The sequence below is a fragment of the Bufo bufo genome, unplaced genomic scaffold, assembly GCF_905171765.1.
Source record: "Bufo bufo unplaced genomic scaffold, aBufBuf1.1, whole genome shotgun sequence".
Taxonomy (NCBI): Eukaryota; Metazoa; Chordata; class Amphibia; order Anura; family Bufonidae; genus Bufo; species Bufo bufo.
Window position 1 is genome coordinate 40162 of NW_024400354.1, and position 11585 is coordinate 51746.

An 11585-nucleotide genomic window follows, 5' to 3' on the forward strand; every position below is an offset into this window, starting at 1 on the left:
GGACACCACCACTGCCACGGAAGACTTACACAAGGGTCTAATTTTGATCTTTGCTAAGGAAGCTGGAGAAATCTACATAGCTCCACCCATTTGTACAGCTAATTAGAGAAATCTGCATAGCTTCATCAACCCAAATCTACTTGAAAGACCATGATTTCTGTTGATTAGCATGAAGGACTGCGTTGTGTCAGACATTGTTGTGTGATCAGGGAATACTGTATAATAAGACAATCCTCGTCTTGGCCTGATACTTCTAGGTCCTGATCAACTTTTAAGGATGTTCCTTAACCCAGTAAGAACATTCCTTTGAAGAACACTGAGGAACATTGCTTAGAAAGACCAAGAACTTTATGAAGAATTTCCTCCAAGAAGCTTCTCTCATCAAATAAAAGGTTTGTGTTGTGTGTGTCTCCATGATATAAATGGTGATTAGGGGAGAAGAGGTCGGAGGAGATGCTCTGTGTCTTTAGTTGTTTAGCTCTTTTGCTATTTGTTTAAAAGCTTTTTAGCAAATGCTGAGAAGCCCCAGAAGCTTGTGAAAGAATAGAAAAATACACATATCAACAATATTGTGACTTATTGTTTATCATCTTTTTGTAAGTAGGCTGATTTCTTCTTGTATGTTTGGAGAATGATAGATGTTTTCTATGGAGCTTTGCGCAGTGGCAGTATCATAGCCAATGAGGTTTAACTGAGGCGTGATTATTGCTGATTGAAAAGCTATTTGTTTATTTGTTGCTATTTTCTGATTCAGGACTAGTTGAGGAGACTCGGCTGGTGCTTGGGTTAGAGAGATCTTACAGGGTCCTCCTTGCGGGGGGCCCTGGGGTCTTTGAGTTTGATTGTGGGTTTGAGTGTATTTGACCTGCAAGATGGCTCAAGGATTGGAAGATACAGTGCGACTTCTTGTTGCGACTGAACATCGGAAGGAGGTTGGTTTGGACCAGATCGTGCATGATGTCTTGAAGAAACTGGATTACCTTAAGGTAGATCAGGTATTGGGGTTACAGGATTTTCCTCGCCAAGGCATTTATGATATTACCTTTGTCTCTGCAAGCTTATGTGAACGTGTATTCATGGATCTGAAGAAGATGAAAGAAGAAGGACAGAATGAAACTTTGAGGAAAGTATCAGTGCAACCACTTTTTGAGAAGAAAAAAGTGACTGTTATTGTTCATATGTACAACCCCAAGGTACCTGATGAGGTTGTGAGTATGTTCTTGGCAAGATATTGTGCAGCTTTGGAATTTGTGGAGAGATTGAGGAATAAGCATGGTTATCTGAACTGTAAAAGGAAGTACTTGGTTCGTTTGAAACCGGATGTTAATATGCCACATGGTGTTAAAAGTATACCCAACACATTTTCTATTGGAGGAGAGAGAGGTTTTTGCTTTTACGATGGACAGATTAGTTTCTGCAGACAATGTAAAGCATATGGGCATATCCAAGCAAATTGTCCTGTAAATGGTCAGTGTTGCAGAAATTGTGGCCAGACTGGGCATGTCGCTAAAGATTGTAAGACTCCTAAGGCATGTGATGTATGTGGGAGTGGTGGACATTTAGCAAAACAATGCTTTGTCTGGAAGAAAGCGAAGCAAACATATGCTGATATTGTTGGAGGTTCTAAGGTTGAAGAAGCAGGAAGAGAGCTTCCTAATGAAAGCAATCAGGAAAACAAGAGTAATGAAAAGGTTTCAGGAGTTTCTGTTATTGTCTCTGGTGGTGATAAAGGAAAAGTGGAGGGAAAATTTAAGGCGTCGGCTGGTAAAAAGGGGAGCCTTGAAACTGCTAATGAATCTAAAATGGAGACTAAGGTTGTTACTCAAAATGGTGGACAAAAGGTGGAGACAGGGTGTGTGTCTTTGTTTGAAGGAGGCATTTCTAGTGAGGTAGCAGGTAGCGAAGATATATGTTTAGACCCTGTTATTGGAGAAGGTGAAAACATGGAGTGTCAGGAGGAAGGAAGTGAGGATGATGGGATTACGCCAGGGCAGCAGGAATTGCAGAGTGAAGAAGAGGTGGGTGAACTGGATAGCAAAGAAGAAGAGATTGATATTGATGAAGATGTGGTGATTGGTTCCCAAAGAAAACGTTATAAGACAGGTGGTAGTTGGTCAGGACGGCAGGAAGATACTGTTGATCCTGGAATTTATCATAGTGACAGGGACTCCTCTGAGGGGTCGCCTGATGTTGAGCACAGCTTGAGTAGAAAGATTGGTGGGTATGACAGCAAATCAGAGTCATGATGGATAAGTTTCAGAAAATAATATTTTTTGTGATGATGAGTATTGTTGTAGCCACACTGAACATGAGGGGCATCTGCTCCAGTGTCAGGAGGGCAGCAGTATTTGATTTTTTGGAGGATGTGCAAGCTGATATTATATGTTTACAGGAATGTGCAATAAGATCCTCTCCTCATGAGAGTGAATGGAGGAAAGGACAGTCCTTTTGGTCAACAGGTCTGGATAATAAAAGTGAAGGAGTTGGTATTTTAATTAGAAGTAGTCATGTTGTTGTTTTAGACTGTAAAATTGTTTTACCTGGGCGTTTTATGATTTTAAACTTGGAGTTTTTAGGACAAAGGATCCGTGTTTTCAACATATATGCTCCTGCTGAGAAAAAAGCACGGTTGCCTTTTTTTGAGACTCTAAAGTTTTATTTGCCTGGCAGAGATTTTACAGTGGTAGCTGGTGATCTTAATTGCATTAGATCTGTCAAAGATAGAGAAGGCGTTGTTGAAGCTAGGGTGGATGCAACCTCAACTGTGCTAAATGATATAATACAAGACTTGCATTACACTGATGTGGGGCTGATGGTGGACACTGAGGAAAGATTCACATATTTTGCAGATAGTGGGCGCTGCAAATCTCGTTTAGATTATGTGTTGGTGTCAGAAGGTGTTAAAGCTTCTCGTTGTTCTCTAATGACGACTTCCTTTTCCGATCATAAGATTGTTTGTGCTGAAATCAGTGTCAATGAATCCATCATCTTTGGCAAAGGAATTTGGAAATTAAATGTTGAATTGTTGAAGGAAGAGGACGTATTAATGGGTTTTAAGCAAGTTTTTGATTCCTGTGTGTACTGTCAGCCAGATTTTAAGAGTTTGCTTGTTTGGTGGGATTGGGCAAAAGAAGAGTTTGCTAAATATTTTAAGAGGGTTGGTTTTAGGAAGGCACAGGAAAAAAAAAGGAAGGATGCTGTTCTTGTATCCAAGCTGGAAGCATTATATAAATTTAGACAGATAGGATTAGAAGTGGATCAAGAAATTTTGCAGATTAAAGAAGAAATAAAGGCAAATCTTAAAAACAGAGGGAAGGATATAGTGTATCAGGCAAAAATACAGCATATGGAAGAAAATGAACAGTGTTCCCGATATTTTTTTAAAAAGTGTTTTAGACCCAAAGGTTGTTTTAAGTCTGTTTTAACATCAACAGGTGAAGCAACTGGATCTGATATGGTGAATGAGATTACCGGCTTTTATAAAAATCTTTTTAGTAATGAAAGTAAAGCTAGCAAAAAAGAAATAGATGACTATTGTATGATTTTAGAAAATAATATCCCTGATGAGAAGATTTGTGTTTTAAATAACGAGGTGCAGGAGGAGGAGGTCAAAAGGGCTGTGGAGAAGATGGCGAGAGGGAAAACTCCAGGCTCGGACGGCCTCCCCGCTGAGTTTTATAACATATGCTGGGATTTTATTGGTAAGGAGGTAGGTAGGGTTGTGCAATATGTTTTTAACACAGCTATTTTATCAAATTCTATGAAAAAAGGTGTTATTACGTTGGTGCATAAGAAGGGGGATAAAAGAGATATCAAAAACTGGCGCCCGATATCCTTGTTAAATAGTGACTACAAAATTGTTACCAAAATCATAGCGGCTAGGATGTCAGAAATGATTGGCTTGATGGTAGGAGAGTATCAGACCTGTACAGTACCGGGCAGGAGAATTTCTGATAATTTGATGCTTTTAAGGGATATTGTGTATCATACAAATTTGAATAATAGGGTTTTACTGGCTGAATCAATTGATTTTGAGAAGGCATACGATAAGGTTTCTCATAGGTTCATGTTTGCGGCACTTGCTCGCTTGGGGATTCCTGAGAAGTTGTTGTTAATTATAAACGGGCTTTACCAAGGTGCTACCAGTCAGATTTTGATTAATGGTCATGTTGGGGAGAATATTAGGATATTATCTGGTGTGAGGCAGGGATGCCCGCTGTCTCCAATACTATTTATTTGTATTATGGAAGCTCTACTGAAAAATGTGCAGAGGGACAAGTGTATGGATGGTTTTCTGATCCCTGGTAGTAATGGAGGAACTGTGAAGTCCCTGGGCTATATGGATGATGTGGTTTTTATTTGTAGTTCACAAGCAGATTTAAATAGGGTTAATTTGCATACAAGAATATTTTGTTGTATAGCAGGGATGTCAATTAATTGGAGTAAAACTCAGCTATGTAATTTTGGTAGGCAGGTGGATGTAAAGGTGGAAGGTGTGATCCAAAAGAATGAACTGAAAGTACTGGGGATTGGTTTTAGAAAAGATCTTAAAGGAGATAGTAGTTACAAAGAGTTGGAAAAGAAAGTGGATATGAAGATAAATTTTTGGAAATTGAGAAATTTGTCGCTGAAAGGGAAGATATTAATTATAAAGACTGTGATTCTCCCGTTACTACTGTATACAGCAGTGATTTTTCCACCTACACAGTTATGGACTAAAAGAATGACAAGAAAGCTTTTTGTGTTTTTTTGGGGATCAAACATTGAGAAAGTGAAGAGGACAGTTGTAATGAGCAGCAGCAGAACGGGAGGATATGATTTTCCAAACATTGACTTATTTCTAAAAATGCATTATTTTTTAAATGTTTTTAAGACTTTTAAGCGCTCTTTTAGAACGTCTCAAATGTGCAGATATTTGGCAGGATGGCTTTTTATCAAGTGGGGCTGGTGTGAAAAGGATTTGAGGAGACCAGTGTCATTTGTACTGCCTTCCTTCTATGTGGTCCTCAAGTTCTTTAATGATCAGTATGAGCTAAGCTCTTTGGGTTTCCCTGAGAAAGAGAAAATAATGCAACATTTTAAAAGTAAAGAGGTTTTATGTGATGTGCCATTCTGTAATAATGTACAAGCAAGTAAGACGTGGAAACTTTTTAATGTTTTTGGCCTAACAAATAGACAAAGAGACATTGTTTGGTTGTCATTACATGGTCGTCTCCCAACCAGATCATTGTTATATGGTAGAGGGATTCCAGTGACAGATAAATGTCCAAGAGTGGGTTGTAGAGGAATTGAGGACATTCAGCATGTTTTTTGGAGCTGTCCTTTTGCCAGACAATGTTTTAAGATGTTAGAAAGAATTTTTATAGCGCTTATAGGTCTCTCCAATTTTTCATTTGAATGTGTTTTAGTTGGTCAAGATCTTGAAACCCCAAAAGACTCACGTATTTATTGGATTATTTTTAGTATTTTTAAAGAGGTTTTATGGGATATGAGAAATCTTCTAGTTTTTAAGCATTTGTCTCTTTCTCCTGAAGATTGTAGAAGGTTTTTTTTATCAAGATTATTTACAGTTTATCTGGTTGACAAGAAAAGAAACGGAGAAGATAAGGCAGAGGATATGTGGAAGATTACGCAATGGAAAGGACTTCTTTGAGGTATCTTGACTAACAATTTTGGTTTAGGAATTTCCCGATGATGTTTTTTAAGGCCTCGATTTTGTGATTCATTTTGCTTGAAATGATGTGTGATTATCGAGTGTCTTTGAACTGAGGAAAAAAAAAAAAAAGAAAAAGCAACTGCTGAGAAGCCCCAGAAGCTTGTGAAAGAATAGAAAAATACACATATCAACAATATTGTGACTTATTGTTTATCATCTTTTTGTAAGTAGGCTAATTTCTTCTTGCATGTTTGGAGAATGATGGATGTTTTCTATGCAACTACAGATTCAGAGCTTGGTGGGTTTTTATTCTCTGTTTTACAGTAGCTCTATAGCATAGTGGGTGTCCACTGTGGAGCTGCAGGTTCAGGTCTCAGTGGGTGTTCCCTGTGTATTCTATATTTCAAGACTCTAATCTGTACGCTTCTCGGTCTTTTGGTTAAGATCAAGTGTAGTATCTGTTTTTAGATTCAGAGCCCTGCTAGGATGTAGAGCAGAGAACTGTATAGCAAGCCTAGGATGTATGGCTTAAGTTTCAAGGTTCTATCGCTATGTGACCAAGGCCTCTGCTGGATCTAAGCCAGGGGCTGAGATGTTTGAAAGCCCGAGGTGCAGAAGTGCCCCAGGAGTGGTGACCCTGGGGTGCCTGAACTCACTGGGGGTGGGAGCCCACTGAGTGACGGCACTTTCTCACATTTTGAGCGCACAGTCGCACACACCTCTCTTTGCTCGGCTTCGGTCCAGAAAAGATGAGGAATTTTTATAATTCCAGACGAATGTCTGGGCCGTAATGGCACACATTCACTTTTTTTTATTTTATGTTACTGTGTGTTCAATTTCCACTTTTTTTTGTCACTAGGATTTTTTGGGTACGGCTTGCAGTACTCTGTAGATTCAGAAAGTATCCCGTAGCGGTCATGTGTGACGTTGAAAAGATGTTCAACCAGTTTCATGTGAAGAATGAAGATAGAGACTTCCTGAGGTTTCTATGGTGGGAGGACGGAGATACAGATTCAGAGCCAGCAGAATACAGAATGAAAGTACACTTGTTTGGAGCAGCATCATCTCTAGGTTATGCCAATTATGGTATGAAGTACCTGGCCAATCAGAATGAAAAGGGTTGCCCATCAACAGCAAATTTTCTGAAGAAAAACTTTTATGTAGATGATGGTCTCATAAGTCTAGAGTCCACAGAATCTGCAATCAAACTAGTGAAAGAAAGCCAAGAGTTATGCGCAAGAGGAAACCTGCGCCTTCATAAATTCATCTCAAACAACAGAGAGGTACTGGAATCCATCAGTGACTCTGAACGTGCATCAACAATGAAGAATGTAGATCTCAATTATGATCATCTTCCAGTTCAGAACGAACTTGGATTGGGAAGGAATGTTGAGAATTACAAGTTCGTCTTTGAAGTATCTATTGAAGAGAAAGTGGCAACTAGACGTACCATTCTTTCGGCAGCGGCTTCTATATATAATCTATTAGGATTCTTGGCCCCAGTGATCCTCAAAGCAAGATAAATACTGCAAGAATTATGCAGACAGAAGTTAGGATGGGATAAACCCATACCTGAAAATTTGACGCCAAGGTGGGAGAGACAAATAGGAGACTCAAAACTTGACAAAAAAGGAAAACGTCTCACTACTCCACTCAGGTTGGAACATCCTATACAGAAGTTAGTTGTTCTACTTGAGAGTGATGAAAGACACTCGAGAGCTGAGAACTAGGGATGAGCGAACCCGAACTGTATAGTTCGGGTTCGTACCGAATTTTGGGGTGTCCGTGACACGGACCCGAACCCGAACATTTTCGTAAAAGTCCGTGTTCGGGTTCGGTGTTCGGCGCTTTCTTGGCGCTTTTTGAAAGGCTGCAAAGTAGCCAATCAACAAGCGTCATACTACTTGCCCCAAGAGGCCATCACAGCCATGCCTACTATTGGCATGGCTGTGATTGGCCAGTGCAGCATGTGACCCAGCCTCTATTTAAGCTGGAGTCACGTAGTGCCGCACTTCACTCTGCTATTATCAGTGTAGGTAAAAGGTTGCAGCTGCGACGTTAGGGCGAGATTAGGCAGATTAACTCCTCCAAAAGACTTCATTCTGTGATCGATCTGCAGCTGTGGATCATTGAAGTGCTATTATTGACTTGCTCACTTTTTTGAGGCCGCCCAGAGCGTTTTTAGATCACTTTTTTTCTGGGGTGATCGGCGGCCATTTTGTGACTTGTGGTGCGCCAGCACAAGCTATCACCAAGTGTATTTAACCATCGATAGTGTGGTTATTTTGTGCTATATCCTACATCAGCTGCAGGCTGAGCCTGTGTCACCGAAGTGCATTTAACCATCAACAGTCTGGTTATTTTTTGGCCATATACTACATCAGCTGCAGGCTGAGCCTGTGTCACCCAAGTGCATTTAACCATCAACAGTCTGATTATTTTTTGGCCATATACTACATCTGGTGCAGGCTGAGCCTGTGTCACCCAAGTGCATTTAACCATCAACAGTGTGGTTATTTTTTGGCCATATATTACATCAGGGGCAAGTTGAGCCTGTCACCCAGCGCCTAAAAAATAGACCTGACATTTCTATTCAACCAAATCTGTACTGTTTTAGCTGGTCAAGTTATTTGTAGTGACCGTAAAAGCACACTTTTTTTTCTGGGTTGAAAAACCATTCCCAAATTTGCCATTCTCAAAATAACTAGTTTCTGGTATTTGAGGCCTACTTGAAATCTATCCCAAAAAGAATATCTTACATTGAAGGTACTGATAGTGTCATTCAGAAAAACCTAAGACACACGATACCGTGCTGATAGAAGTCTGATTCTGTGATTAAACCTATACCTGTCACACAGCGCAAAAAAAAACAGGCCTCACATCTCTATTCAACCAAATCTGCACTGTTTTAGCTGGTCAAGTTATTTGTAGTGACCGTAAAAGCACACTTTTTTTTCTGGGTTGAAAAACCATTCCCAAATTTGCCATTCTCAAAATAACTAGTTTCTGGTATTTGAGGCCTACTTGAAATCTATCCCAAAAAGAATATCTTACATTGAAGGTACTGATAGTGTCATTCAGAAAAACCTAAGACACACGCTACCGTGCTGATAGAAGTCTGATTCTGTGATTAAACCTATACCTGTCACACAGCGCAAAAAAAAAAACAGGCCTCACATCTCTATTCAACCAAATCTGTACTGTTTTAGCTGGTCAAGTTATTTGTAGTGACCGTAAAAGCACACTTTTTTTTCTGGGTTGAAAAACCATTCCCAAATTTGCCATTCTCAAAATAACTAGTTTCTGGTATTTGAGGCCTACTTGAAATCTATCCCTAAAAGAATATCTTACATTGAAGGTACTGATAGTGTCATTCAGAAAAACCTAAGACACACGCTACCGTGCTGATAGAAGTCTGATTTTGTGATTAAACCTATACCTGTCACACAGCGCAAAAAAAAAACAGGCCTCACATCTCTATTCAACCAAATCTGTACTGTTTTAGCTGGTCAAGTTATTTGTAGTGACCGTAAAAGCACACTTTTTTTTCTGGGTTGAAAAACCATTCCCAAATTTGCCATTCTCAAAATAACTAGTTTCTGGTATTTGAGGCCTATTTGAAATCTATCCCAAAAAGAATATCTTACATTGAAGGTACTGATAGTGTCATTCAGAAAAACCTAAGACACACGCTACCGTGCTGATAGAAGTCTGATTCTGTGATTAAACCTATACCTGTCACACAGCGCAAAAAAAAACAGGCCTCACATCTCTATTCAACCAAATGTGTACTGTTTTAGCTGGTCAAGTTATTTGTAGTGACCGTAAAAGCACACTTTTTTTTCTGGGTTGAAAAACCATTCCCAAATTTGCCATTCTCAAAATAACTAGTTTCTGGTATTTGAGGCCTACTTGAAATCTATCCCAAAAAGAATATCTTACATTGAAGGTACTGATAGTGTCATTCAGAAAAACCTAAGACACACGCTACCGTGCTGATAGAAATCTGATTCTGTGATTAAACCTATACCTGTCACACAGCGCAAAAAAAAAACAGGCCTCACATCTCTATTCAACCAAATCTGTACTGTTTTAGCTGGTCAAGTTATTTGTAGTGACCGTAAAAGCACACTTTTTTTTCTGGGTTGAAAAACTATTCCCAAATTTGCCATTCTCAAAATAACTAGTTTCTGGTATTTGAGGCCTACTTGAAATCTATCCCAAAAAGAATATCTTACATTGAAGGTACTGATAGTGTCATTCAGAAAAACCTAAGACACACGCTACCGTGCAGATAGAAGTCTGATTCTGTGATTAAACCTATACCTGTCTCACAGCGCAAAAAAAAACAGGCCTCACATCTCTATTCAACCAAATCTGTACTGTTTTAGCTGGTCAAGTTATTTGTAGTGACCGTAAAAGCACACTTTTTTTTCTGGGTTGAAAAACCATTGCCAAATTTGCCATTCTCAAAATAACTAGTTTCTGGTATTTGAGGCCTACTTGAAATCTATCCCAAAAAGAATATCTTACATTGAAGGTACTGATAGTGTCATACAGAAAAACTAAGACACACGCTAGAGTGCTGATAGAAATCTGATTCTGTGATTAAACCTATACCTGTCACACAGTGCAAAAAAAAACAGGCCTCACATCTCTATTCAACCAAATCTGTACTGTTTTAGCTGGTCAAGTTATTTGTAGTGACCGTAAAAGAACACTTTTTTTTCTGGGTTGAAAAACCATTCCCAAATTTGCCATTCTCAAAATAACTAGTTTCTGGTATTTGAGGCCTACTTGAAATCTATCCCAAAAAGAATATCTTACATTGAAGGTACTGATAGTGTCATTCAGAAAAACCTAAGACACACGCTAGCGTGCTAATAGAAGTCTGATTCTGTGATTAAAACTATACCTGTCACACAGCGCAAAAAAAAAACAGGCCTCACATCTCTATTCAACCAAATCTGTACTGTTTTAGCTGGTCAAGTTATTTGTAGTGACCGTAAAAGAACACTTTTTTTTCTGGGTTGAAAAACCATTCCCAAATTTGCCATTCTCAAAATAACTAGCTTCTGGTATTTGAGGCCTACTTGAAATCTATCCCAAAAAGAATATCTTACATTGAAGGTACTGATAGTGTCATTCAGAAAAACCTAAGACACACGCTACCGTGCTGATAGAAATCTGATTCTGTGATTAAACCTATACCTGTCACACAGCGCAAAAAAAACAGGCCTCACATCTCTATTCAACCAAATCTGTACTGTTTTAGCTGGTCAAGTTATTTGTAGTGACCGTAAAAACACACTTTTTTTCTGGGTTGAAAAACTATTCCCAAATTTGCCATTCTCAAAATAACTAGTTTCTGGTATTTGAGGCCTACTTGAAATCTATCCCAAAAAGAATATCTTACATTGAAGGTACTGATAGTGTCATTCAGAAAAACCTAAGACACACGCTACCGTGCTGATAGAAGTCTGATTCTGTGATTAAACCTATACCTGTCACACAGCGCAAAAAAAAACAGGCCTCACCTCTCTATTCAACCAAATCTGTACTGTTTTAGCTGGTCAAGTTATTTGTAGTGACCGTAAAAGCACACTTTTTTTTCTGGGTTGAAAAACCATTCCCAAATTTGCCATTCTCAAAATAACTAGTTTCTGGTATTTGAGGCCTACTTGAAATCTATCCCAAAAAGAATATCTTACATTGAAGGTACTGATAGTGTCATTCAGAAAAACCTAAGACACACGCTACCGTGCAGATAGAAGTCTGATTCTGTGATTAAACCTATACCTGTCACACAGCGCAAAAAAAAAACAGGCCTCACATCTCTATTCAATGGTCTGCCGGGTGTTCACTCCAAGGTCATGGAAGTCACGCCTGCGGCCACCCCGTTCTCCAAGGGATATGTCCTGAAATCCAG

General features: G+C 39.1%; 1 pseudogene; it reads left to right on the forward strand.

Annotated features, from left to right (window-relative positions):
- The first annotated feature begins 651 nt into the window (after positions 1 to 651).
- On the forward strand, positions 652 to 763 carry LOC120984105 (annotated as a pseudogene).
- The last annotated feature ends 10822 nt before the right edge of the window (positions 764 to 11585 follow it).